This window comes from Equus asinus, chromosome 5 (genome assembly GCF_041296235.1).
Source record: "Equus asinus isolate D_3611 breed Donkey chromosome 5, EquAss-T2T_v2, whole genome shotgun sequence".
In the NCBI taxonomy this organism is placed as follows: domain Eukaryota; kingdom Metazoa; phylum Chordata; class Mammalia; order Perissodactyla; family Equidae; genus Equus; species Equus asinus.
The window spans coordinates 61,453,594-61,478,750 of NC_091794.1; the positions used below are offsets into that span (position 1 = coordinate 61,453,594).

Consider the following 25,157-nt stretch of genomic DNA (forward strand, 5'->3'; position numbering starts at 1 on the left):
ATCTTAAAATTTTATTACCATTTACATAATTATGTGTTTATATATTTTAAACAAATACATATAAAGGCTTCTAAGACAATCTCCGAAAGTCTATAAATGAAAAATTTATTTAATGGTATATTCAGTGTTAACGGATTTATTCATCAAAGCAGCTTAATCTTTTTTTGTAAATTAATATATGGATGATATACAAAAAGTAAATTCGAAATTCATTACTGAGTCTCTGGTTTTACTTGTCCCTTGTAATTTCCTCTGATTTCTATTTATTCGATCTCGTTCATTCCACAAATATCATTGAGCACCTAGCCCACGCAGGGCGACCCAGCGATCCACAGCCCAGTCACTGTTCTCACGGCATTGACCTCACTGGGAAAGGAGACAGCGCTCAGGTGTGTGAGACGTCTGGTCTGAGAAGCGCTCTGCAGAGCGAAGCCGCACGAGAAGAGCGACGGGGAGGAGCTCGCGGGCGCGGAAGAGCCGGGCCTGGAGCACCCCGTTGAGCGGCCGCCTGCACGGAGGGAAAGCGCGGGCAGGAGCGGCCGGCGGGGCGGGGGGCAGGGGGCCGGCGCGGGAGAGGCGGGCTGGCGCGCGGCCCCGACCCCCGGCGAGGGGTTAAGGCACGCGCTGCCAGGAGACGGCGCGCTCACAGCGACTGAGTGCGGCACCGGCTGCGGTTTATGAGATGAAGACGACTGCAGAAGACGGTGCTGGGAGGGAGATCAGACGCTTCGTTTCGGACATAGTAAGTTCGCGATGCCTCCAAGTGGAATCGTCAAGGATGCTGTCTTCCATATGAACTGGCCCTAAAACGCCTAACACCGAAGAACGACGGAACGTTCGAGATGAGAAAAAGCACTTGTAATTGATAGTTCAGTCATCATTTTTCCACATTCTTTTCAGGTCGTGTCCTGTAGATAAGTATTTTTTCATATCTGTGATGGTAGCATAGATGACAACTGCTCTTTTTGTCACTTAAATTCTGTTAAAAAACGTTTCTCCGGGTTGCTACAGTTGGCACCACATCCCAAAAGGCTGCAGCGCTCTGGGAGCGTGCAAGGCTGGATGAGCTCGGCGAAGCGACTGCAGCTCCTCTTCCTCGTCGGCAGAGGGCGCCCGGGCAGCGGAGGGCGCTGCTCGGCCCTGAGATCCGGGAGCTCCTCCCTCTTTCCCTTCGTCCCTCCGCGCTCGCGTCCTTCGCCCCGGAAGTGCTCTTCAGGCGCTGCTGGCCGGCGTGACTTTGAAGGTCTCCCGCCGCGGTGCCGGTTGCTGAGCATCCCGGAGCCGCGGGCCCTGCGCTCCGGTTCTGCGCCGGCCATGAGGCTGCTGGGGACGGCCGCGGCCCTGGGGCGCGGGCTCCCGCGGGTCCCCGCCGCGCTGGGCTGGCAGGGGAGGCAGGTAGAGTGCCCGGGGAGCGGGGCCGAGCCCGGACTGTCCCCTGGCCGCGTGGCCCTCGGAGCGGCCCGGGCCCCTCTCCCTGTCCGTGCCGGCCGCGGGGCGCGCCCGGGGGCTGGCGTCGGGGGGCGGTGGCCCGCTGTGCCCGGGCCTGGCGCGCGCGGCTCGCAGGCTTCCCTGGGTTTACTCTGGAGGCGCCCGGCGCCAGGGTTCCCATTAGTTTTACCCGCCGCTTCCAAGTTGTGCTTCCCTCTGCCCACAAGTGACCGCAGTGCACTTGGATGTGCAGCCCTGTGGGCAGTGGTTTACATTGTGTCTTAATTCCATAAAATGCAGGATTCTGCCCTGTCCCCCCCGCCCCGCCCCAAGTAAAATAAAGTTTAAAAAAAAGTCGTTAACTTTGTGTAGAAGGAATTGGAAACCTTTTGTGGGTTGCGTTAGAGCTGTCGGTACCACCGCGTGAAGCACGGAAGTCCTCGGACGGCCTTGCTAGCTGTGAACGAGACTAAGGGGGAAGGGGAAACAGCAGAACTTAAGATGAAAACTCTAGTTCCTAGTAAAGTAGTTGTTAGGATCTATCTTTCTGATTTTATTATCCCCAGTGTATACTTTCAAACCTATAACATTTGATAAAAGTAGTTGTCCCCTTTTAGTTAATTATATAATTAATGCGAGCAGCTTTTTCTGATTGGTTGATTATGTATTTGTTTTCAGGCTGTGTCTTCTCTGCTCTCCCCTGCAGCCTTCCCTTTGGTTTCGGGAGTTGCGGTGGAGACGTGCCCTCTTTTGCCTTTCCAAGCTGTCTCGTATGGTGTTTTGTGTCCGTTGAGTTTCTCTGGAGGAACGATGTCCGCTGAACCCATGCTCTCTCTTAGAAAAAGTGCACTGAATTGATCTCTCTTACTTTTCAGGTTAATTGGAAGGTCTGCGATGGTGTTCATCAGGGGTGATTCCCAACGAGAAAATACGAAATATTGGAATCTCAGCTCACATTGATTCTGGGAAAGCCACATTGACAGAACGGGTGCTTTAGTACACCGGCAGGATTGCAAAGATGCATGAGGTGTGTGGTTGTGGTGGGCTCCAGAGTAGTTAGAGCTTGGTTTTACTTGTTTTGTAGTTAATGGTTTGATAAACTTCACAAAACTTGAAAGGTTAAAAGAATGGTAACCGTGGATCTTTAGTCAGTCATATCACACAGAGGATTGCTCAAGTTGGCCTGAAATGTTGCTCTCAGGAATCCGTCTAGACCATCACTGTGGGTTTCTTGAGTAGATTGTCTTTTAAGAGTGTTGTCAATATGATGTACCCTTCAACAGCCATTAAAATAGTATATACATAATTTTTAATGTTATTTAGAGATGTTTATAATGTTAAGTGGAAAAAATGGTTTTAAATATATAGTATGAGCTTGAGTTAAATACATATAGCAGAAAAAAATTTTTTTAAATCTTGAAACTCTCTTGAAGAAATTATTATATCATTGAGTGACTTAACTTTCCATTTAAAAATATTTCTTCAGATAAAAGATCGTCTTGTTAAATCATACGCTTTAAAAGCTGAATCCTTCCCACCTGGGCCTCAGACTCTACATGCAGCAGAGCAGGGCAGAACCCGTTCTCTGAACATCTGCTCCCGGACTAACACGAGGCCGGTGGGCAGGAGCGGGGCAGAGGGAGCAACAATGGCTTTCAGACCAGGTGATCGCTCTGTGGGAGCCCTTGCTGGGAGCAGCAGTGAAAAGAGGGTTAGACAGTTCACAGAGGGTAAAACCCATTACCAGTTTTCTATTTCAAGAGATGATCTGGTTTGGTGATTAGGCTTCTTTGGAAATTGCCCAGTTAACCATCTGTGCTCTAGTTCCACCTCAGTAAAGACTTCTTTCCTTCTTGGAATATAGGGACAGAAATCTGAATCACTGTGCTTGTGTTTAGGTGAAAGGTAAAGATGGCGTTGGTGCTGTCATGGATTCCATGGAACTAGAGAGACAAAGAGGAATCACTGTTCAGTCAGCGGCCACCTATACCGTGTGGAAGGATGTCAACATCAACATTATAGATACTCCTGGTAAGCTGAGTTCTTGGTTTTGTTGCAGCTTATTTTGGCAAAAGCCCATTTACTTCTTTTCTATTCTATGACCCAGCTCATTGTTGAGTATCAAATAATACTCTAAAGTGTGACTGTGAATTTCCTATTAGAGAAATCTGACTTGGGACCTAGAGCATTTCGTCCTTATGTAGTTTCCTTGAAAAATAGTGCAAATAATTTGTGAGTGGGAAGGTTCTCACGTTTTATGTGTTGTAGCTGATCCAAAGGTGCCCATGTCCTGGTATCTTTTTGAAGTGATTTGGGGCTCTGGACCTTATGCTGGGTGAATGGTATGAGTGATTTAAGAAATCCACATTCTAGGGGCCGGCCCCGTGGCCAAGTGGTTAAGTTCGCATGCTCCCCTTCAGCGGCCTGGGATTTTGCCGGTTTGAATCCTGGGCGTGGACATGGCACCGCTCATAGGGCCATGCCGAGGCGGCATCCCACATGCCACAACTAGAAGGACCCACAACTAGAATATATATACAACTATGTACTGGGGGGCGCTGGGGAGAAAGAGGAAAAATAGAATCTTTAAAAAAGAAAAAAGAAATCCACATTCTAATTAGAAGACTTATGTCGTGAAAGATAAAAAACTTTTAATTTTGCATGTTATAAAAAAATCAGACCGCTCTTTAAGACTCTCCCACACTTCTTTGTCTCATTTAGGGCACGTGGACTTCACAATAGAAGTTGAAAGGGCCCTGAGAGTGTTGGATGGTGCAGTCCTTGTTCTCTGTGCTGTCGGAGGGGTGCAGTGCCAGACCATGACTGTTAATCGTCAGATGAAGCGCTACAATGTTCCATTCCTAACTTTCATTAACAAACTGGACCGCGTGGGCTCCAACCCAGCCAGGTCCCTACAGTAAATGAGGTACCGAGCCTGAGAAAGGACAGGGGTTGTGACCATCTGGATAACAAACCTTACCTCCAGAACTACGATTGATTCAGTGTCACTGGAAAAAGAAATTTATTTATGTGAGTGACTTATCTTAGTAAGTGGAACACTGAGGTCAGTAGTTTGATTTGTGTTGTGATCTCATCAACTACCTTCTCTGTAAAATGGTGAAAATATGACTTAAATTGTAGGGTTGTTGAAGGTGAATTCAGAAGACAATCTGGCAATTACTGTTTTGCTATAGTTAGAAAAGTCATAATCTAGAGTAGATTTTAAAAGTTTGTTAGAGCTGTTGACATGATTCCGACTCCTAGTGACACAGCAGAGTGGTGTCTTTCTGCGCCGTCCTCTCACCTTATGGCGCTACGTCAGAAGTATTCCGCTGCTATTCACAGGGTTTTCATGGCCACTTTTTCTGGAACTGGGTGACCAGGCTCTTCTTCGCAGTCTGTCTAGTCTGGAAGCTCCACTGAAACCTGCCCACCATGGGTGACCCTGCTGGTGTTTGAATTCCTGGTGGCAGAGCTTTCAGCATCACGGCGACATGCAGCCACCACAGTATGACAACCGACAGAGGGCTGGTGTGGTTCCCTAATGGGGAAACGAACTCAGGCGGCATGGTGAGAGCGCCAGATCTTACCACTGACCACCAGGCCTGGCTAGATCCTAAAAGTACTTGCATTTACTGAGACAAACCTAAAAGATCATCTTCAACTAATTTTAATTAATGCCCTTAGGTAGTCTGCTCTCTTCCCTTGCTCTCATGTGGTAACATATTTGCTGAGACACAGTAGCACTTCTTTCTGTGCCAGATGTTACCCAGTGGTATTTGTGGCATTTTACATTTTGCACAATACTGTGTGTGTCACATAGCCTTGAGAAGAGTCCACGTTTCGCTCTTCACCCTTTGTAACTGTGTAAATGGAGCTGTAGCATTCCCACTCAGCTTTCCCATGGCAGAGCTGATTGATGGGTGTAGGCAGTCGGGTTCGTGGTAGTGGAGAGACTGAGTGATGTGTCCAGTGCCGGGAGGGATGGTGCTGAGGACCTTTGTATCGCTGTGTGCACTCAGATGGAAGTGAGCTATTTGGGAACATGAGAATGAAATTTTTCTTTATTGGATGTTTGTCATATTTTCTTGGTAAAATAGAACGTTTTCACTTTTTTGCCTTTATTACTTATATTTTACTTGTGCTTGGCAGTAGTGGACTCTTCCCAAGTCTTTTTCTGAATTCCAGGAAAATTTTCTGTTAGCGTTTATTTTTCTACTTTGGTTCTTTAGTCTACTCTCTTTTTTTTTTTTTTTGAGGAAGATTATTCCCGAGCTCACATCTGCCGCCAGTCCTCCTCATTTTGCAGAGGAAGACTGGCCCTGAGCTAACTCCCGTGCCCATCTTCCTCTACTTTGTGTGTGGGACGCCTACCACAGCATGGCGTGCCAAGTGGTGCCATGGGTTCCGAACCGGTGAACCCCAGGCCGCCGAAGTGGAATGTGTGTGCTTAACTGCTGCACCCTGGGCTGACCCCTACTCTCTTTAATCTGTTTTCCCATTTTGTAACTCTCATTAAACAGATTTTGAAACTCCTGAATCTCGCCTTCTTAACTTTTCTGCCATACTTTCTGTCTCCTTCTCATTTTGCACTGGGTTACAAGAGAATTCTTGAGGTCAGTCTTCCAGCTTACTACTCTGATATTCATCTGTAGCCCTTCTCTTGTTTAACCTGTATTTTTCTTTTTAATTTCAGCAATTATATAGTTAATTTCCATAAACTTTCTCTTTTACTGCAACATCTTTGTTAATAGAGGTAATTACTTCTCATCTTTACACTTTATTTTCTTATAGTAACTCTCTCTTTGGACGTTAGTTCTATTTCTTGAACTCATGCCTCTCTTTCAAGCTATTGGTTTCCTTTGAATATTTGGTGATTTTTAGTTATCTATCCATAGTTACAAATGGGGGCCTAAAGTCTAGACTGGATGTTGGTAGCTGGAGCCCATTTCTTCTTGAGGGAGAAGCCCTGCTGGTGAGTGTGGCTTCTGTTCAGTGGTTGGCCTGAGTCGGGATACGGGCTGGTGACGAGTGTCTGCCTTTAGCACCTACTCTGAGAGTCTTCCCCTAAGAACTTCCTCTTCAGATGGCAGTACTCGGCTTCACGAGAGTCGGCTGATCCGAGAATGAGGCGTGGGCACAGTTACCCCACCATCTTCAGATTTCCTGGCCAGCTACCCATTGACCTGTTCCTCCCCCTTCGGTTTCTGATCCAGGCTATTCTGGGGATCTGATGGCAAAACACTTACTTCAGAGTTCTTTTTGTTGCCTAAATAGGGTTGTGGCTTCCTGAGCACGAAGAGTTTGGTTGTCAGTCTGTCCCTGACTGCCGTATGTCTTCCATTCTGACCTGCTGGTGACACCCCTCGCTGTCCCACCTCATCTGCCATAGATTTCTTTTTATATTTATTTTGTCATTTCAGAGACATTTGGGGTGAAGAAAGAGGTAAACGTATGTATTTTTATTTTTCAGGTCTAAGCTAAGTCATAATGCAGCGTTTGTGCAGATGCCCATTGGTTTGGAGAGCGATTTTAAAGGGATTATAGATCTTATTGAGGAGCGAGCCATCTATTTTGATGGAGACTTTGGGTAAGTATTAAAAATATATTAAAATCTTACATTTTAAAAAGTATGAAAGAGAAGGAAAAGAATGAGTTCTTTAAACGCAGAGTAAACATCTTTTTGAAATGAGGCTGGGAGAATATCCTTTAAGCTGATTCTGTTCCAATGCCTTTAATCCTGGTTTCTTCCTATTTTGCTTAGTATTCATTCCAAGGGAGCGTAGGTTAAGTTTTCGCTAATTGATTTCTATCACATTGTGCCCTGCCTGGTGTGGTGGAAGGAGGCCTTCAGCTTGGGCTAGGAATGCAATCTCTCTTTTTCAACTGATTTATTTATTTGTTCATTCATTCTGCAAACTTTTTTGGAGCAGCTGCTATGTCTTGGGTCTTGTGACAAAAACTATGAAGAAAATAGGGATCATAAATATTTTCTCTGCCTATTTCATGAGATTACAAATATAAAAAGATTAATATGTAAAGGCGGTTAAAAATTGCACAGATGTGGTTTGGGCAATATAAGAAGCAAATTGGTAACTTTTTGACATGGTATTTGGTCCATCAGTCCACTTTTGAGTGGCCTTTGCATACAAAGCACTATAATTGCCCAGTGGTTATCAAACCACAGCATTCACAAAAATCCCCTGGAGAGCTTGTTAACGCACATGTTCCTGGATCTTCCTTCGGAGATTCAGTACATCTAGGGTGGGGCCTGGAATCTGCGTTTCTGGAAAGCCCCCAGGTGATGCTGATGTTGCAAGTCTGCAGACCGCACTTTGAGTGGCACTAATCTAGACAATGTGGGGAGTGGTAAATGACCCTTTGTTCTGAGGAGTGGCCCCAAGGGCCTGGCACTTTCTCCAAAGGTACTTCTTGAGGGATTTCCTTCCTCTGCTCTGGAACTGGGATTGCTGGTCCTGCAGGTGGGTGATAGGGCCTATGATCAATTAGCTGTAGAGTTTATCTCATCTTGTAGTTAGGGAAAAGATGGAGGCTGTCCAGCGGATGAGGCATTTCTCTCACTTTTCGTGTGACAGCAACAAAGTTTGTCTGTCCCCCTTAGAATGTAAGGCCCAAGAGGACAGGGATTTTTGTCAGGCTTATTCCTTCATGTCCCTAGCCCCAGAACAACCTGGTATGTAACAGGGACTCAAAACGTGTTGGTAGGTAAAGGATTAAATCCACTTCCCCAGAATTACCAGGGCACACGTTTCTGTCCTCTAAAGTGAAGGCTTGTCAACTTTGTTGTGCATCAGAACCCCAGGTGGAACCTCTTAATATACCTGCCCCTGCTCAGCGCTGGCCCGCCGGGCATGTGTATATTCTGATGTGAAACGCTAAGGGTCAGGGAGCTTGCGGGAAGGAAGGAATTAAGCTCTAAAAGCTGTGAAGAGCATTCTTTAGGATAATAATTATTTTCTGATCGTTTGCAATTGGCTTCTTTTACTTTTTTGGATTTAGAAATGTGTTTTCTGAAAAGCTTATTATTTTTTGACATTAAGTTCCATTTTTAAAGAAATACTTTGAAAACTGTCAGACTATTGTTTCTAAGTGTCAGGTGTATCCATTTCTTGGTTGTGTATGTTTTATTTGTGACTCTTAGCTATTCGTCCCCTAGAGGAATGAAGCATTGGGATCAAAGTTGAAGAGTCTGCGTATTTAGTAACCTTTTTTTTTTTTTTTTTACTGCAAAATGGGTTAGTCTGTGTTAAAAATTATGTGATTGGTTTGTTATTAATGGAAAGCAATGGAGTCGGGTCTCTAAATCTGCTTGTTAGAGACCATGATGTTCTGATTCATTTGGGTAATAAATTTTCAGGTGCTCACATGGGCTTTGGGGTCAGACTGGTTTCGAATCCTGCTGCTTCCATTCACTAGCAGGACACCCTTGAGCGGTTTGTTCTGGCTGTGTCAGTGAAGTATTTTGCCCACTGTTTTGTCTGAACTTTAAAGCTGTATGTTAATCTTATTTGCCATTATACTGCAAATATATCAGAGCTCTTTCTCATCTGAAAAAATATTTTAGCCATTGGTTTATCTTCTTCATGAGTGCTTTATGTGTTTAATCGAATATCCTCAAAGTACCAAAATAAACGTTTCTTTTCTTAGTCAAGTTGTTCGATACGGAGAAATTCCGGCAGAATTCAGAGCAGCAGCAGCTGACCGCCGGCAGGAGCTGATTGAGTGTGTTGCTAATTCAGACGAGCAGCTTGGTGAGATGTTCCCGGAAGAAAAAATCCCCTCTGTTTCTGATTTAAAGGCAGGTGCCGTCGAACTGGGCCTTAAGTTGACAAAGCACGAGGTGGGGGGTCTGGTTTGCAGCGAGGAGATGTGATGCTTTCCGATGGGCTTATTCATGGAATCTGAGTAAACTTATTTAACATGATTGCTTTCTTCAAAAAGTACTCGAGGGCTAGCCGTGTGGCCTAGTGGTTAAGTTCATTGTGCTCTGCTTTGGCTTCCCGGGTTTGGATCCCAGGGCAGACCTACACCACTTGTCAGCCATGCAAGTGTAGAAAGTGGAGGAAGACTGGCTCAGGGCCAGTCTTCTCAAGCAAAAAAAGAGGAGGGTTGGCAACAGATGTTAGCTCAGGGCGAATCTTCCTCAGGAAAAATTAATGCTTGACATGGTCTCGTACTCGTTTTTTTTTAAGTAATGAGTTATGTAATATTTTTAAATGGAAAAGGAGTCATAGTTTGTTCTAGAAAAAAGATACTTAAATAGCTAACCTCTTGGGTATGTCCTTATTAGAAAGAAAGAAGATATGTAGAGAAATGTTACAGCAATAAGAGAGATTAAGAGACAAGGCTGCTAAGTGTTTGCTGACTGCATGTTGGTACTTACACTGTTGTACTGTTTGGAAGGCTGTATAGAGTCTTTCACTTCATTGCTCAACTCTTTACAAATAAAGAGAAGATCCCTGCCTAAGACTGGTAGCCATTTTTTGATTATATGTTTCTGCATAGAAGATAACAAATGACCAATAAGCACATGAAAAGATGCTTAAGATTGTGAACCATGAGGGAAAGCAAATCAAAACCACAATGAGATACTGCTTCATCCATTAGGATGGCTATTATTTCCAAAAAACAAAAAAGCAGATAATAGGTGTTGGCAAGGGTGTGGGGAAATTGGAACCCTTGTGCATTGCTGATGGGAATGTAAAATGATATAACTGCTGTAGAAAACAGTATGGCAGTTCCTCAAAAAACTAAACAGAACTACTGTATGATCCAGCAATTGCACTTGTGTATACCCAGAAGAGCTGAAAACAGGGACTCAAACGTACTTGTCCACCGTTTTGATAGCAGCACTATCCACAGTAGCCAGGAGGGGGAAACGACCCAAATGTCCGCCAATGGATTAATGGATAAACAAAATTGGTATATACATACAATGAAATATTATTGAGCCTTTAAAAAGGAATAAGATTGTGATACATACTATGTGAATGAACCTTGAAGACATTATGCTAAGTGAAATAAGCTAGACACAAAAGAACAAATATGTACCACGTATATGAGGTACACAGAACAGTCAAATTCCTAGAGACAGAAAGTAGAATAGTGCTAATCAGGGGCTGGGGAGGGGCCGAAGGGGGAGTTTACTGGGGACAGAGTTCCAATTTGGGATAATGAAAAAGGTGTGGAAATGGATAGTGGTGATGGTAAGATAGCAATGTGAATGTACATAATGCCACTGAACCGTAAACTTAAAAATGGTTAAAATGGTAAATTTTATTTTATGGACATTTTATCATTATAAAAAAATGACTGATATTCATTTTGTCTAACCACTTCATGCACTTAGCAGAAATCACATAAGTAATTATTGTGTGTAAAACATTGCACTCATGGAGTTTCTAGGTCAGATGCCCAAGGAAAGAACTGTTGAAGCTGAGGATGCTTACTAATATATCTCATAACTTAGTCCTTTACCGCTCACAAAGCTCACCACCTCAGTTCTCTGATGAGTAGGGAACACAGTGTAGGAAGGGATAGGTCTGGCCATAAATAAAGTCAAGTATTGTGTCCTGGGAACCACAATAGAGAGTTAGGTTTTTATCTATTAAACAGAATGTGGAAGAGGTCCCCACGACCACGCCCAGGTTCGTTGACTAGGAGGACTCGCAGGACTCAGGACATAGTCACACTCAAGGCTGTGATTTCTTACAGAGAGAGGACATACAGCAGAATCAGCACAGGGAATAGGCACGTGAAGTGAAGTCCAGAAGAAACCGTGTGTAAGCTTCCACGAGTTCTCTCGCAGTGTAGTCACGTAGGCGTGCTTGACTCCTCCAGCAGCAAGTGGTGCCTGCGCCTGTGAAATATCTACCAGGGAAGCTTCTCAGAAACTCGGTGCCTAAGGTTTTATTGGGGGCTGGTCACATGACACCCTCTACCTGGCATGCACCAATTCCTGGACTCCCAGAGGGAAAGCAGGTGTTTAGCATACACCACATTGTACAAACAGTCTTGGCCCGGTGAACCAGTCTTAGCACTTCTGGGAATGCTGGGCACCCTCCTGAAATCCTGGTTCCCAGACACCAGCCAGGGGCCAACCTTGCAAGCAGGCCATTCTCAGGATAGCACTTCCAGTCCTGCTGTGTTTACTGTTTTCTGCACAGGATGCGTGGGTAACTTTAGTTTCTGTATTGTTGGATATATTATTATTAGAGACAGTGGAAGTCAACAAAGTGTTTCTTAAGAAAACAAGGGAAAATTTTGGAAAAGTACAGCTTTTGTTAGGCTGGTATAGGAATAGTTTTTCTATTTATCTACCACTATTTGTTTCTCTATCCAATGGATGTAAAGTAAGCATGGTAAGATTCTTATATGCCCCTACTTGCGTATAAGGGAGGGGTGGAAGGTCAAGGATGTGACCATGTGGCCTGGGTAGCCTCGGTGGTTAGTGACCTAGCCATTTTTGGTTCCTAGCAATGGCAAAATCAAGTTGCTAAGGTAGTTTCAAATAGTAATTGTTTTTTTGCTGTGCATGTTTTCCCCTGTTCTGCTCTGTTTTATCATGCTAGCTGTTATCTTACTTTTCATTTTCGTGATGTTTAAAAATTTTGGTTATAAATATTTTGCTTTAAGCTTTTTGAGGGTAGTTTTTTTTTTTTCATGAGGACTGACAAATAACTGTATGCTGGCTCCATATTTCTGCAGAGGTAGGTTGTGGCCACAGCGCTGCCCTTGGCCTCTTTCAGCTGCAAGAGCTGACGCTCCACTGCTGACGCTTGGAGACCTCCTGGGCCATTCGGGCACCTGGGGATGCAGCCTGAGGCCCACTGATAGGGCTTGCACTAAAGCCTGGCGTTCGTTATTGTAGAGCCTCTTACTCTCATTGCCCTTTACGATGAGTGATCCGTACCGCTGGACTTCCTGTATGTATGTTCTTTTAAAAAATAAATAAATAAACAATCAAGTGTTTTCTAAGGTATGCCTTTTTTTGGTAAGGAAGGTTGGCCCTGAGCTAACGTCTGTTGCCAATCTTTCTCTTTTTTTTCCTCCCCAAAACCCCAGTACATAGTAGTATATGCTAGTTGTAAGTCCTTCTAATTCTTCTATGTGGGATGCCACCACAGCATGGCTTGATGAGTGGTGTGTAGGTCCCTGCTGGGGATCCAAACTGGTGAACCCTGGGCTGCCAAAGTGGAGGGTGCGAACTTAACCACTGCCCCTCCAGGCTGGCCCCAAGTGTTTTTAATAGATGATACTTTCATATGGTTTAAAATTTTTTAAAGTATACAAAGATATACAGTAAAAAATCTCCCACCTGTCTCCCCTCTGCTCAGTTCTCTGCCCCTCCCTAAAGCAGGTTACTGGTAAATGGTTTCTGTTGTATCTTTCCAGAGATTTTTTTTTTGCATATGTATAACTTTTCCCTCCATTTTGTGCAATTGTTAGCATACTGTTCACACTCTTCTGTGTATGTGTCTATTTTCTATATGTATGTATCTTTTTTTGCCAAATTGAAAATTAGTGACATTCCAAGAATGTTGAAAGCCGTTGTACAGTACGTAGCTTCCAAGCCCTGAAAAAGGAACTGATTTTGTTTCTTTTTCTTTGTATTTTGACCTTAAGTTATAGAGAACCTGATGCTAGTCTCCGCTAGAGCCAGTACTCCAAAGAGTATCAATGCATTTCATTCATTTGTTGGTTTATAATTGATCTGAAACAAAAAATGTAATTTTTAAGATTAACTAATCATTAAATTTTTTTCTGTTGCAGCTTGCAATCCGAAGAGCTACTCTAAATAGGTCCTTTACTCCTGTCTTTTTGGGAAGTGCCTTGAAGAACAAAGGCGTCCAGCCTCTCTTAGATGCTGTTTTAGAGTATCTACCGAATCCATCTGAAGTCCCGAATTATGCTCTTCTTCATCAGGAGGAGTAAGTCTTGCAAACTGACTCCTAGTTTCTGCAGAAATACGTTAACACTTACGCAATATGAAAGCAATGGTTCCTTTAAGAAACAGACTTTTTTAAGCACGCATTGATTATTTTTCTTTCCTGTCTGTACCAGATAATTTCTGTATTTTTTAGTCTGCTCTGGTCCTGTCACCATGTTGTAACTAAGCCCAAGGAAGTTACTCTTACTGATCTCTTTCAAAGAAATTTCATTTATGTGAGGTCAGAAATGTTTAACACACGTGCATTTTCTTAGCTAATACTCTGATGAAAGAAATTGATATAAAAGAAGTTAAATATTGCATCTCATAGATTTATGTTTCTTTTATTTTAAGTGATTCAAAAGAAAAAACCAAAATCTTAATGAACTCCAAAAGAGACAGTTTTCACCCATTCGTAGGCCTGGCTTTTAAACTGGAGGTAAGTTGCTTTCTAATGTATTTAACTGCTGTAGGTAGAGATTTTCTTTTCTTTTAGGTTTTTATTCCTATTATAAATTGACTCATAAAAGATTTGGTTACAGGGTTCTCTGCTGTAAAGTTACTCTTTTTTCCCCCTTTTGATACTGACTCTTTAGGAGGAAGTTACTATGCACAGCCACAGTTAAGGGGTGGGGCATCAGCTCCCCCTCCTGGAAGGAGCAGCATCTACATTAACTTACTTGGGATTCTTCTATATGGGAGAGTTGTCTCTTTACCCCTGTTTATGTGTTTACTCAGTCATTAATTTATATCAGTATGGATTCATGGATATTTATTTGTAGTTTGAGTTGTAATCCAGTAGTATGTCACTTATTCTGTTGCCCAGCTTTGGCCAGTGGAGCTCTTTCCGTTGGCTCCTGTGTCTCTTTGACGTTCTTCAATGTTTTGCTTTTTTGAATACTTTCTTACTTTGTGGCATTACATGGCCCAGGCCCTAGAATCAACCATTTCTCTGGGAGCCCTGATTCCTTTTAATCAAGAATAGTATTAGGAACCAAGATTTGAGCATGGAGTGTGCTTTTTGTTGGGATATTGTTGCTTCTGTTCCTAATATTTTAAGTGGGGAAAAATGATGGATAAGTTAGAAGTGTGAAGAGTGGTTATTTCTGGGATGGAATTTTATTTGGGGACTTTTTCCTAGTTTTTATTTTTAAATTTTTACAATCTACTTCTTATTACTTCTAAAATGAGAAAATAATTTTAAATTCAAAAGTAGAAATAACTGTGCAGTGACAATTTTATGCATAAAGCTTTTAAAAATAGGTATTTAGGAATGCTTTCTTAGCATCCCAGAATAGTGATTATTCAGTTTAAGGTATGGAATGTTTTAATATTTAATGGTTTGTATTGCCAGATTGCTTTCATACTCTCAGAATTAATGTACTAGGTTATTTCAATGAGTCTTATTCAAATTGAGTATTATTTATTAAAAATCATTACTGATTTCATACATGAAAATGGCATTTTAATATTTCATCTTGCCTTAATTCCTAATGATAGAGAATATTTTTTCATATACTGTTTATGCAGTTGCATTTCCTTTTTTGTAATTGTTTCTTTATTTCTTTTGTCTTTCCTTTTTTAAAATTAGAGTCAAAGTGTTTTACTTATTTATATGAGCTTTCCCTAATAAAGTTCTCTTTTAAAACAATTAGCAGTTTAAAATTTATATAATCAAATATATGTCTTTATCTTAAGTCATTCTCTCATTTTTAACTGCAGAAGCCCTGCTCTTTGAATATATTTTGTAAATATTTCTTTAGTTTCCTCTGCTTTGTTTATTGGTTGTTAAACCGGCTGGAATTTGTTTTGCTGTGTGCTGTGAGGTAGGGTCTAAGTGGATCTCCTCTGCCTCCAAAGAGAAGACCCATTGTCTCGTTACCAGCTTTTGAACAACGTTACACTTTTCCATTGATTGTCATGTTTTTTTAATCATTGTTGACAAATGAATTAAACATTTTAGATTTTTAACTATGCTCTATGGACTGTTCAGTCTAATTGGTGCTAGTTCCATACTTTTTAAGTTTTGGAGTATTTAATTTTTTTAAATATTAGTCAGGGTTAGTTTCTTCTCATTGCCATAGTTTTTAAGATTTCTATTTTTAACCATTCTTCTAAGTAGATTTTAAATCACTTATCAAATGTTTATATATTCCTCTTGGGATTTTGGTTGCTATTGTGTTAAACCCATAAATTAATGTGGGAAAAATTGGTAACTTTTAAATATATATCTAATTGATTAGTGTTACTGTTCAGGAGGAATTGATTCTTGAGTACTCATTTTATATTCAGTCACTAGCTTTGCAGGTGATTATCAAAGGGTTTTTTAGATGTATAGTACAATCTTACCATTTCTAATGATGTTTTTGTTGTCTTTCCAATAATTATACCTTATTTTTGTGTCTTATTTTATTAAACTGAACTTATGAAATAATATTAGAAGGCAAAAGCATACTTCCTAATTATATAAATAATTAAAATTTTCTTTTGATAACTTTTATTTTGGAGGAAACAGAAGTAGTACCTTGGATTGTGATACCAAAAAGAATAACAACAACCATTTAACTTATCTTATTCAAAGCTAGTATTAAGGTAGTTTATGACAAACCAAAGCATGTATATAAGATGTACTACTAAGATTGATAGGAAATATTTGGAGGTAGTGTGAAGTTCTCCTAAGTTTGATTACTTTTATTATTATTTATTTGATTGAGGTCGCTTTGGTTTATAACATTGTATAAATTTCAGGTACACATCATTATATTTTAATCTCTATGTAGAGTGCATTGAGTTCACCACCAAAAGTGTAGTTTCTCTCTGTCACCATACACGTGTGCCCCTTTACCCCTTTTGCCCCCCAGCCCTCTACCACCTGCTGCTCTGGTAACCACCAATCTGTTCTCCTTATCTGTGTGTTTATCTTCCACATAGGAGTGAAGTCATATGGTAATTGTCTTTCTCTGTCTGACTTATTTTGCTTAGCATAATACTCTCAAGATCCATCAGTGTTGTCACAAATGGCACTATTTCATCTTTTTTTATGGCTGAGTAGTATTCCATTGTGTATATATACATATACCACATCTTCTTTATCCCTTCATCCATTGATGGGCACTTAGGGTGCTTCCAAATCTTGCCTATTGTGAGTAATGCTACAGTGAACATAGAGGTGCATATATCTTTTCAAATTAGTGTTTTCCTGTTCTTTAGATAAATGCCCAGAAGTGGAATAGCTAGATCATATGGTATTTTCTGTTTATAATTTTCTGAATAATCTCCATACTGTTTTCCGTAGTGGCTGCACCAATTTACATTCCCACCAGCAGTGTATGAGGATTCCTTTTCCTATACATCCTCTTCAACACTTATTTCTTGTCTTTTTAATAACAGCCATTCTTACAGGTGTGAGGTGATATCTCATTGTAGTTTTGATTACCTTTCCCTAATAGTTAATGATGTTGAACATCTTTTCATGTGCCTGTTGGCCATCTGTTTGTCTTCTTTGGAAAAATGTCTGTTCTTATCCTCTGCCCACATTTTGATTGGGTTGTTCATTTTTTTGATGTTGAGTTAAATGTTTTTTGATGTATTTTGGATATTAACCCTTTATCAGATATATGATTTGCAAATATTTTCTCCCAGTTGGTGAGTTGTCTTCATTTTCTTGATGGTTTCCTTGCCATGCAGAAGCTTTTTAGTTTGAAGGACTCCCATTCATTTATTTTTTCTTTTGTTTCCCTTGCCTGAGTAGACATGATATTGAAAAAGATGCTGCTAAGACTTATGTCAAAGTGTACTACCTATGTTTCCTTCTAGGAGTTTTATGGTTCCAGGCCTTACATTTAAGTCTTTAATCCATTTTGAGTTAATTTTTGTGTATGGTGTAAGATAATGGTCTATTTTCATTCTTTTTCACGTGGCTGTCCAGTTTTCCCAACACCATCTGTTGAAGTGACTTCCCTTTCTGCATTGTATGTTCTTGGCTCCTTTGTCAGAGATCAGTTGTCCATAGATGTGTGAATTTATTTCTGGGCTCTCAATTGTGTTCCATTGATCTGTGTGTCTGCTTTTCTGCCAGTACCATGCTGTTTTGATTACTATAGCTTTGTAGTATATTTTGAAATCAGGGAGTGTGATACCTTCAGCTTTGTTCTTTTTATCAGGATTCCTTTGGCTGTTTGGGGTCTTTTGTTGTTCCACATATATTTTAGGATTCTTTGTTTTATTTCAGTGAAAAATGTCCTTGGGATTTTGATAAGGATTGCATTGAATCTGTAGATTGCTTTAGGTGATATAGACATTTCAACTATGTTAATTCTTCCAATCCGTGAGCACGGAATAGCTTTCCATTTCTGTGTGTCTTCTTCAGTTTCTTTCAATAACGTCTTATGTTTTCAGTGTATAGGTCTTTCACCTCCTTGGTTAAATTTATTCCTAGGTATTTTCTTCTTTGTGTCGCAATTGTAAATGGAATTGTATTCTTAATTTCTCTTTCTGCTAGTTCATTGTTCGTGTATAGAAGTGAGACTGATTTTTAAATGTTGATTTTGTACACTGCAAGTTTACGGTACTTGTTAATTATTTCTAATAGTTTTTTGGTGAATTCTTTAAGGTTTTCTATATATAGAATCATGTCATCTGCAAATAGTGGCAGTTTTACTTCTCCCTTTCCAATTTGGATCCCTCTTCTTTTTCTTGCTTAATTGCTCTGGCTAGCACTTCCAATAGTATGTTGAGTAAGAGTGATGAAAATGGGCATCCTTTTTGGGTTCCTGTTCTTCGAGGGATGGCTTTCAGTTTTTCACCATTGAGTATGGGTTGGCTGTGGGTTTATCATAAATGGATGTTGAATCTTGTCAAGTGCTTTTTCTGTATCTATTGAGATGATCATGTGATTTTTATTCCTCTCTTTGTTATTGTGGTGAATCACATTGATTGATTTGTGGATGCTGAGCCATCCATGTGCCTGGAATAAATCCCACTTGATCGTGGTGTATGAGCCTTTTAATGTATTGTTGTATTTGATTTGCTAATATTTTGTTGAGAATTTTTGCATCTACGTTCATCAGTAATATTGGCCTGTAATTTCCTTTTTTGTGTTGCCCTTGTCTGGTTTTGGTTTCAGGGTAATATTGGCCTTGTAAAATGAGTTAGGAAGCATCCCGTCCTCTTCATCTTTTTGGAAGACTTTGAGAAGGATAGGTCTTAAGTCTTCTTTGAATGTTTGGTTGAATTCACCAGAGAAGCCCTGTGGTCCCGAAGTTTTGTTTTGTGGGAGGTTCTTCATTACTTCTTCAATCTCTTTATTTGTGATTGGTCTATTCAGATTCTCTATTTCTCCTTGATTCAGCTTTGGGAAGTTGTAAGAGTCTAAGAATTTATCCATTTCTTATATGTTATCCAGTTTGTTTGTGTTTCATGTATAATGTATATCATGTATATCATGGTGCATAGCTTTTGATGGTATTCTTATAATCCTTTGTATTTCTTTGGTATCTGCTGTAATTTCTCCTCTTTCATTTAAATATATATTTAAATAAAATATTTAAAATAAAACTGATTTTATTTATTTGTGCCTTCTCTCTCTTTTTAATTTTTTTGTTGGGGAAATTGGCCCTGAGCTAACATCTGTGCCAATCTGCCTCTATTTTGTATGTTAGTTGCCACCACAGCATGGCTTGATGAGCAGTGTGTAGGTCTGTGCCCAGGTTCCAAACCTGCGAACCATGGGCCCCTAAAGCATAGCTCGTAAACTTAACCACTACACCACCAGGCCAGCCCATGAGCCTTCTCTCTCTTTTTCTTAGTCTGGCTAAGGGTTTGTCAATTTTGTTTATCTTTTCAAAGAATCAGCTCTCAGTGTCATTGATCCTTTCTATTGTCTTTTTAGTCTCTATTTCATTTATTTCCACTCTGATTTTTATTATTTCCCTCCTTCAACTGACTTTGGGTTTTATTTGTTCTTCTTTTTCTAGTTCTTTTAGGTATAGTGTTAGATTGTTTATTTGAGATTTTTCTTGTTGCTTGAGGTAGGCCTGTATTGCTATTTAGTTCCCTCCTGGTACCACTTTTCTGCATCCCATAAGCTTTGCTGTGTTGTGTTTTCATTTTCTTTTGTTTCCAGGTATTTTTTGACTTCTCCTTTTATTTGTTCATTGATCCAATAGTTGTTCAGTACATGTTTAGTCTACACATATTTGTGACTTTTTCAGCTTTCTTATTGTAGTTGATTTCTAGTTTCATAGCATTGTGATCAGAAAAGATGCCTGATATGATGTCAGGTGTTTTAAATTTATTGAGGCTTGTTTTGCTTCCCAATGTATGGTCCGTCTTTGAGAATGTTCTTTGTGCCCTTGAGAAGAATGTATATTCTGCTGATTTGAGATGGAATGTTCTGTATACATCCATGAAGTCCATCTGGCCTAGCGTTTTGTTTAAGGCTAGTGTTCCTTGTTCACCTTCTGTCTGGATGATGTGTCCATTGTGTAAGTGGGGTGTTGAAGTCCCCTACTATTATTGTCTTGCTGTCAGGACAGGGTATTCTTGGCTGACAGTTTTTATCTTTCAATATTTTGAATATATCATTCCACTCTGTCCTGGCCTGTAGAGTTTCTGCTGAGAAATCTGCTGATAGCCTGATGTGGGTTCCTTTGTATGCTATTTTCTCTGGCTGCTCTTAATATTCCTCCTTTGTTGTTGACTTTTGGCAGTTTTAATGTAAAGTGCCTTGAAGAAGGTCTTTTTGCATTGAGATAATTAGGGGTTCTGTTAGCTTTATGGACTTGTATATCCAGTTCCTTCCTCAGTTTTGGGAAGTTCTCAGCTGTTATTTCTTTGAATAAGCTCTCTGCTCCTTTCTCCCACTCTTCCCCTTCTGGGATACCCATTGTCCTTATGTTGCTTTTCCTGAGTTGGATATTTCTCCATTTTTAAAAAATCTTAGTTCTTTCTCTTCCACCTGAATCATTTCTAGATCTGTCTTCAAGCTTGCGAATCCCTTCTTCTATATGGTCTGCTCTATTTCCACTGCTTTCTAGTTTTTTTCATCTCATTAATTGTGTTCTTTATCTCCAGAATTTCTGGGGGGTTTTTAGTTTCAGTCTCTTTGGTGAAGTGCTCCTTCTGTTGATTTTATTCCTGAGCTCATTGAACTGTCTTTCTGAGTTTTCTTGTAACTCAGTGAGTTTCTTCATGACAGCTATTTTGAACTCTGTCAGTTAGATCACAATCTTCCGTGACTTCCAGTTTGGTCTCTGGAGGGTTGTTGTTTTCCTTCTGTTCTGTGTGTTGCTGTGCTTCCTCATGGGGGGTGATGAGTTCATCCCCTGCCAGCGCATTCATGATGGTACCCACCTTTCTTATTTGGGCACGGCTTTGGTTACTTTGATTCTGAGCTGCTTCTGGTTGCATTTCAGAGCCTGCACTTTCCACCCTCCACTGCCTCTGCCAGAGGCATCGTCAGTGCCCTCTTGTGCTGCTTGTGCCTGCGAGGTTGCTGCTTATGATGTCCCCACAGTCGCGGGTGTTGCCACTGGGGTCACCAGGCTGCAGGCACCTCTGCTGGGTCTCGTGTTCCTCCACTAGCTCTCTGTGGGCTCTCCATGGGCTCGGGTGCTGCTGCCCCGTGCACCACCTGTGCTGCTGCTCCCAGGTTATCTGGGGATGCTGGCAGTACTACTACCAGAGGCACTCAGTTCACAGGTGTTACTGCCAGTGACTGAGGTCTGGGTCTTGTGTGCAGCCCCTGCTGCTGGTAGGGCTGGTGTCAGGAGTGCCGCCACTAGGGGATGGGTGACAGGTACTGCTGTGACTCCTGGAGCCTCAGGTTGCAGGTGCCACCTGCCACTGCAGGGGAAAGGAGAGGGGTTAAGTCACAAGTGCCACTGCTGGGAGAGGGGCAGGGGCTGAGCCAAAACTGCTGTTGCTGCTCATGCAGCCTCTGGTCTCCAGTGCCACTGTGCTTTTTGAAACTTCAGGTCAGGACACCACCACAAGGGGTATCTGCATTTTAGATGCACCCTTGCTGCTGGGAGGGCTGGTGTTGGAGTTGCCAATACTAGAGGAGGACACCGGGGCTGCTTCCCTAGTTCCACTGCCTCCCAGAGGTCCAGTCCACCCACCTTCAGGTGTTTATATGTCTGGATCTCTCAGGGTTTCTGGTGTGCTGTGCACCTTTTGTTTGTCATTCGATCTCCTACTGGCTGTAACTTAGAGGGGAGACACAATGGGAACAGCTCACTCTGCCATGATACTGACATCACTCCTAATTTTGATTTTTATGTTTCTTTTTCATTTCTTTCTGCCCTTACCCAATCTTGACTTCTAGGCAGGTCGTTTTGGACAGTTAACTTATGTTCGCAATTATCAAGGAGAGTTGAAGAAGGGTGACACCATCTATAACACCAGGACAGGAAAGAAAGTGCGAGTGCAGAGGCTCGTTCGCATGCATGCCGACATGATGGAGGCAAGTACAGTCATTGCTGTGAGGTCCAAAATTTCTCTGATGTCCGTGAAATACATCTACCTTCTTGGTATCCTGAACCCCATGGGGAAATCACTTCTATTGAACATGTTCTTCTGGCTTCTTCCTTTTTAATTAGCTGTGCTACAGGTCTGATGGAGCACTTTGGTAAAGGTTAAATCAGCAGATGATAAGAACACATTCCACACCACTATTTGTGAGTTAGCTGTATTTCCTCAATGGCCGAGGTTAAGGAGAAGGGACAGTTTGGTCCCTGAGACTCAGAACACAAGATTCAGCCCTTAAGAGCTATCATTACAAAGAGTATAATAGGTTTTTAGGACAGTGGAACTGTGGTTCTCAAAGGTAAGTGAGAGTAATAAATTCACACATAATTTCCCACATTGTTTAGTGGATTTACTTTCTGAAATATGGTGGATCTGAAAGTTCTTTTTAACCCTAGAGTTTTGTAATCGTAGAACCAGCCCGTTGACAGGTCCCATTGGTGCTGGAATCTCTCTGAAGATTGAAAGCCTTTCAAGATCTGGTCTGGAAGATGAACTTCGGCTTAGGGCTTGAATGCTTGAATTGGCTCTGAGTCTGTCCTGGCCTTCTCTTGTCCACGGGGTTAGGCCTTGGCAGGAGTACCAAGTGTGTGTGGTTGTCTTCTACTCTCAGCCTTTCCCAGTTCAGCTCTGTATTCCTGGAGAAATTTAGTTGTCTAAGCAAAATCTTGATGTTCAGAAATTTTTGGTGGCCATAACTTTTGTGTCTCCTGGAACATAAATAGGCAGTCTCGATCTTGGGCAGCATTGCTGTTTTCTGAGATGGGCAACAGGGGCAGGCTGGAGGGGTTAGTGCTGGCACTGCTGTTTCATGGGCCAGAAGCTAGGCGATCTGTACGGCTGTGTAACCGTTACAGACACACACACACTTGCTCCTTCACAGTCAGTCGCAGCTCATTCACAGGTGTTCAGAATGAACTGTTAGTCTAAAAGGACAAAAAGCAGAAAGCTTAGAGGCACCAATGCTTTGTTCTTAGAGTTCCTGTGTTTTCTTAACTGCTTACATCTGTGAGAAATTGATTATTTTTAAGTACAATGGGCTCCATTCTCCTTGTTTTCAAAACTTCCTTTGCAGGTTTTCCGTGTAAGCCTTTGTCATACACATCTCATTGGACTATGGCAGCACATAGAGTACATGCTTTTTAATTCAATAGAAACTTTAGAACTGTGAGGCTCTGTGTTCTGTCAGTACTGCAGATCCTCCAAGTAATGAGGCCATATCTCTGAGTTTCTTGTTGACTGAGTTGTGGTTTAAATAAGGGCCCTGTTTAAGGTGTTTTGCTGTGGTTGATTGTCGGTGTTGCAGTGGTTGTAGCTAATTCATTCTTTGTAGAATTCATGGTGAGATTCTGCCCTGTTTATTTATGAACAATGTATTTATTCTGCAGTTACTTTTTAGTTACCATGCCCTGATTTGTATTACTTGCGAGTATCATTTTGTGTTCTTTCTTTATTTAGGATGTTGAGGAAGTGTTTGCTGGAGACATCTGTGCATTATTTGGCATTGACTGTGCTAGTGGAGACACATTCACAAACAAAGACAATAGTGGTCTTTCTGTGGTGAGTCATTTAATTTCAAAGCTGTTTATCACTTGAGTTTCGAAAGTCTGTGTTTCTATGTAGTACCTTTAGTACCTCAGAAAAACAGCCACTGAGGTTTTCATTGAGTGCCATAGGCATCACGTATAGTTTGGCTGTGGCTCTTTAAATGTCAATTAGACAAGTGTTCTGTGTAAGCTGACTTACCTGGTTTTTCATAGTAAAATCCTTCCATGATCCCCCAAGGTGTGGCGTGGAGGGAAAATCTCCCCTAGACACAGCTGGACCTATAGCTCTGACTCCTCTGCCTCCCCATTTTGGGTGCCTCTCTAATTGCCGTCACCAGCATCAGGCTAGTCCCAGTGGAGTGCCAGCTCTTTATTAACTCAGCAACCAGAGGGCGGGCCCTCAAACCCCAGGAGAACTGCTGGACCAGACTGTAACGTTTAGGCTAGACCTGGGGAGAACAGAACAGGACAGAACCGTGGTCTGAAGGCAAGATGCAGCTAGACAGCATGACTGACTGCAGCCTGCCCTGTGGGACTCACACAGGTGCCTTTTCAGCATCAGCGACCCTGAAGGGAAGAACGTGCTCGGCAGCCGCTGCCTTTGAATCCCCTTCACTGACTCCCCTTTTTTGCCTCTACAGGAGAGCAGGCTCTCCTACAGTATGACCACTTGTTCGTGAGGCTGGTTCCTCTCCTGAATTCAGTAAAGAAAGAATATGAGTACTTAGGGGACAGGTAATTTGCAGTGAAGGCATTTACGTGGGTCGTTTATGTAAGAACTGGTCCAACGCTAACAAGTGAGCCCTATAATAGCTCCTGTATACAATGATGAACTCATAATTTTGTAATTTAATTTTTTTGTATAAAATGTTCTCTAATGTCTATGGTTTTACAAATGCTTTAAGATACTACAAAAATCACACAGGAGGGCACTGATAGCTCTTCAGTGCTGGGAGCTTATTCCACAGACCACCCCGGCGGTGGTTTCGAAGGTCTGTGCCTGTGGAGAGAAGGGGCCTGGAATGCCCTACTATCCAGTAATTTTACTCCCAGGTGTATATGCTAGAGAAACTCTTGCAGGCATGCACCAAGAGAGAATACAAAATTAATTTATGAAATCATTGACCATAATAGCAAAAAACTACAAACTCAAACATCCACAGAAAGAAGATGAATACATAAATTATAGGACAGTCACCGAGTGGAATGTTAGATAGAAGTGACAGAAATGATAGAAAATGATAGAACTATGTGTAACCACATGGAAGGATCTAGAAACATAATATTGAGTGAAAATATACGGACCAGAGAACTAGCTACAGTAAGACACCATTTTTATAAAGCTCAAAATGAAGCAAAACTGAAAAACATACTAGTTAGGGATACAGAGATATGTGATGAAGTTATTTTTAAAAAGACAAGGGGAGGGGATGATAAAACACAAAATTCGGGATAGTGGTACCTGTGGTGGACAGGCAGGGAGGTGGGATAGGGCAGGAGATCCTGGGCCGGGACAAGGATCTTGGTCACAGTGCAGTTTCTAGGTCAGGTGGTGGTTCGTGGGTGTAGCACTCATGGTCGCTGCGCTTCCCAACAACACTTCCATGTGCTCTTCTGTATGTAGAGTTTCAAAGGTTTACATACATAAGCGTATACTGAGAGAATATTAGTACGAGTCCTACTCGATACTCAGTGCATATTTACCT

At 41.7% G+C, this 25,157-nt stretch overlaps 1 pseudogene; it reads left to right on the top strand.

Annotated features, from left to right (window-relative positions):
- Positions 1–748: 748 nt before the first annotated feature.
- LOC139045283 (elongation factor G, mitochondrial-like) lies at positions 749–24,819 on the top strand (annotated as a pseudogene).
- Positions 24,820–25,157: the final 338 nt, after the last annotated feature.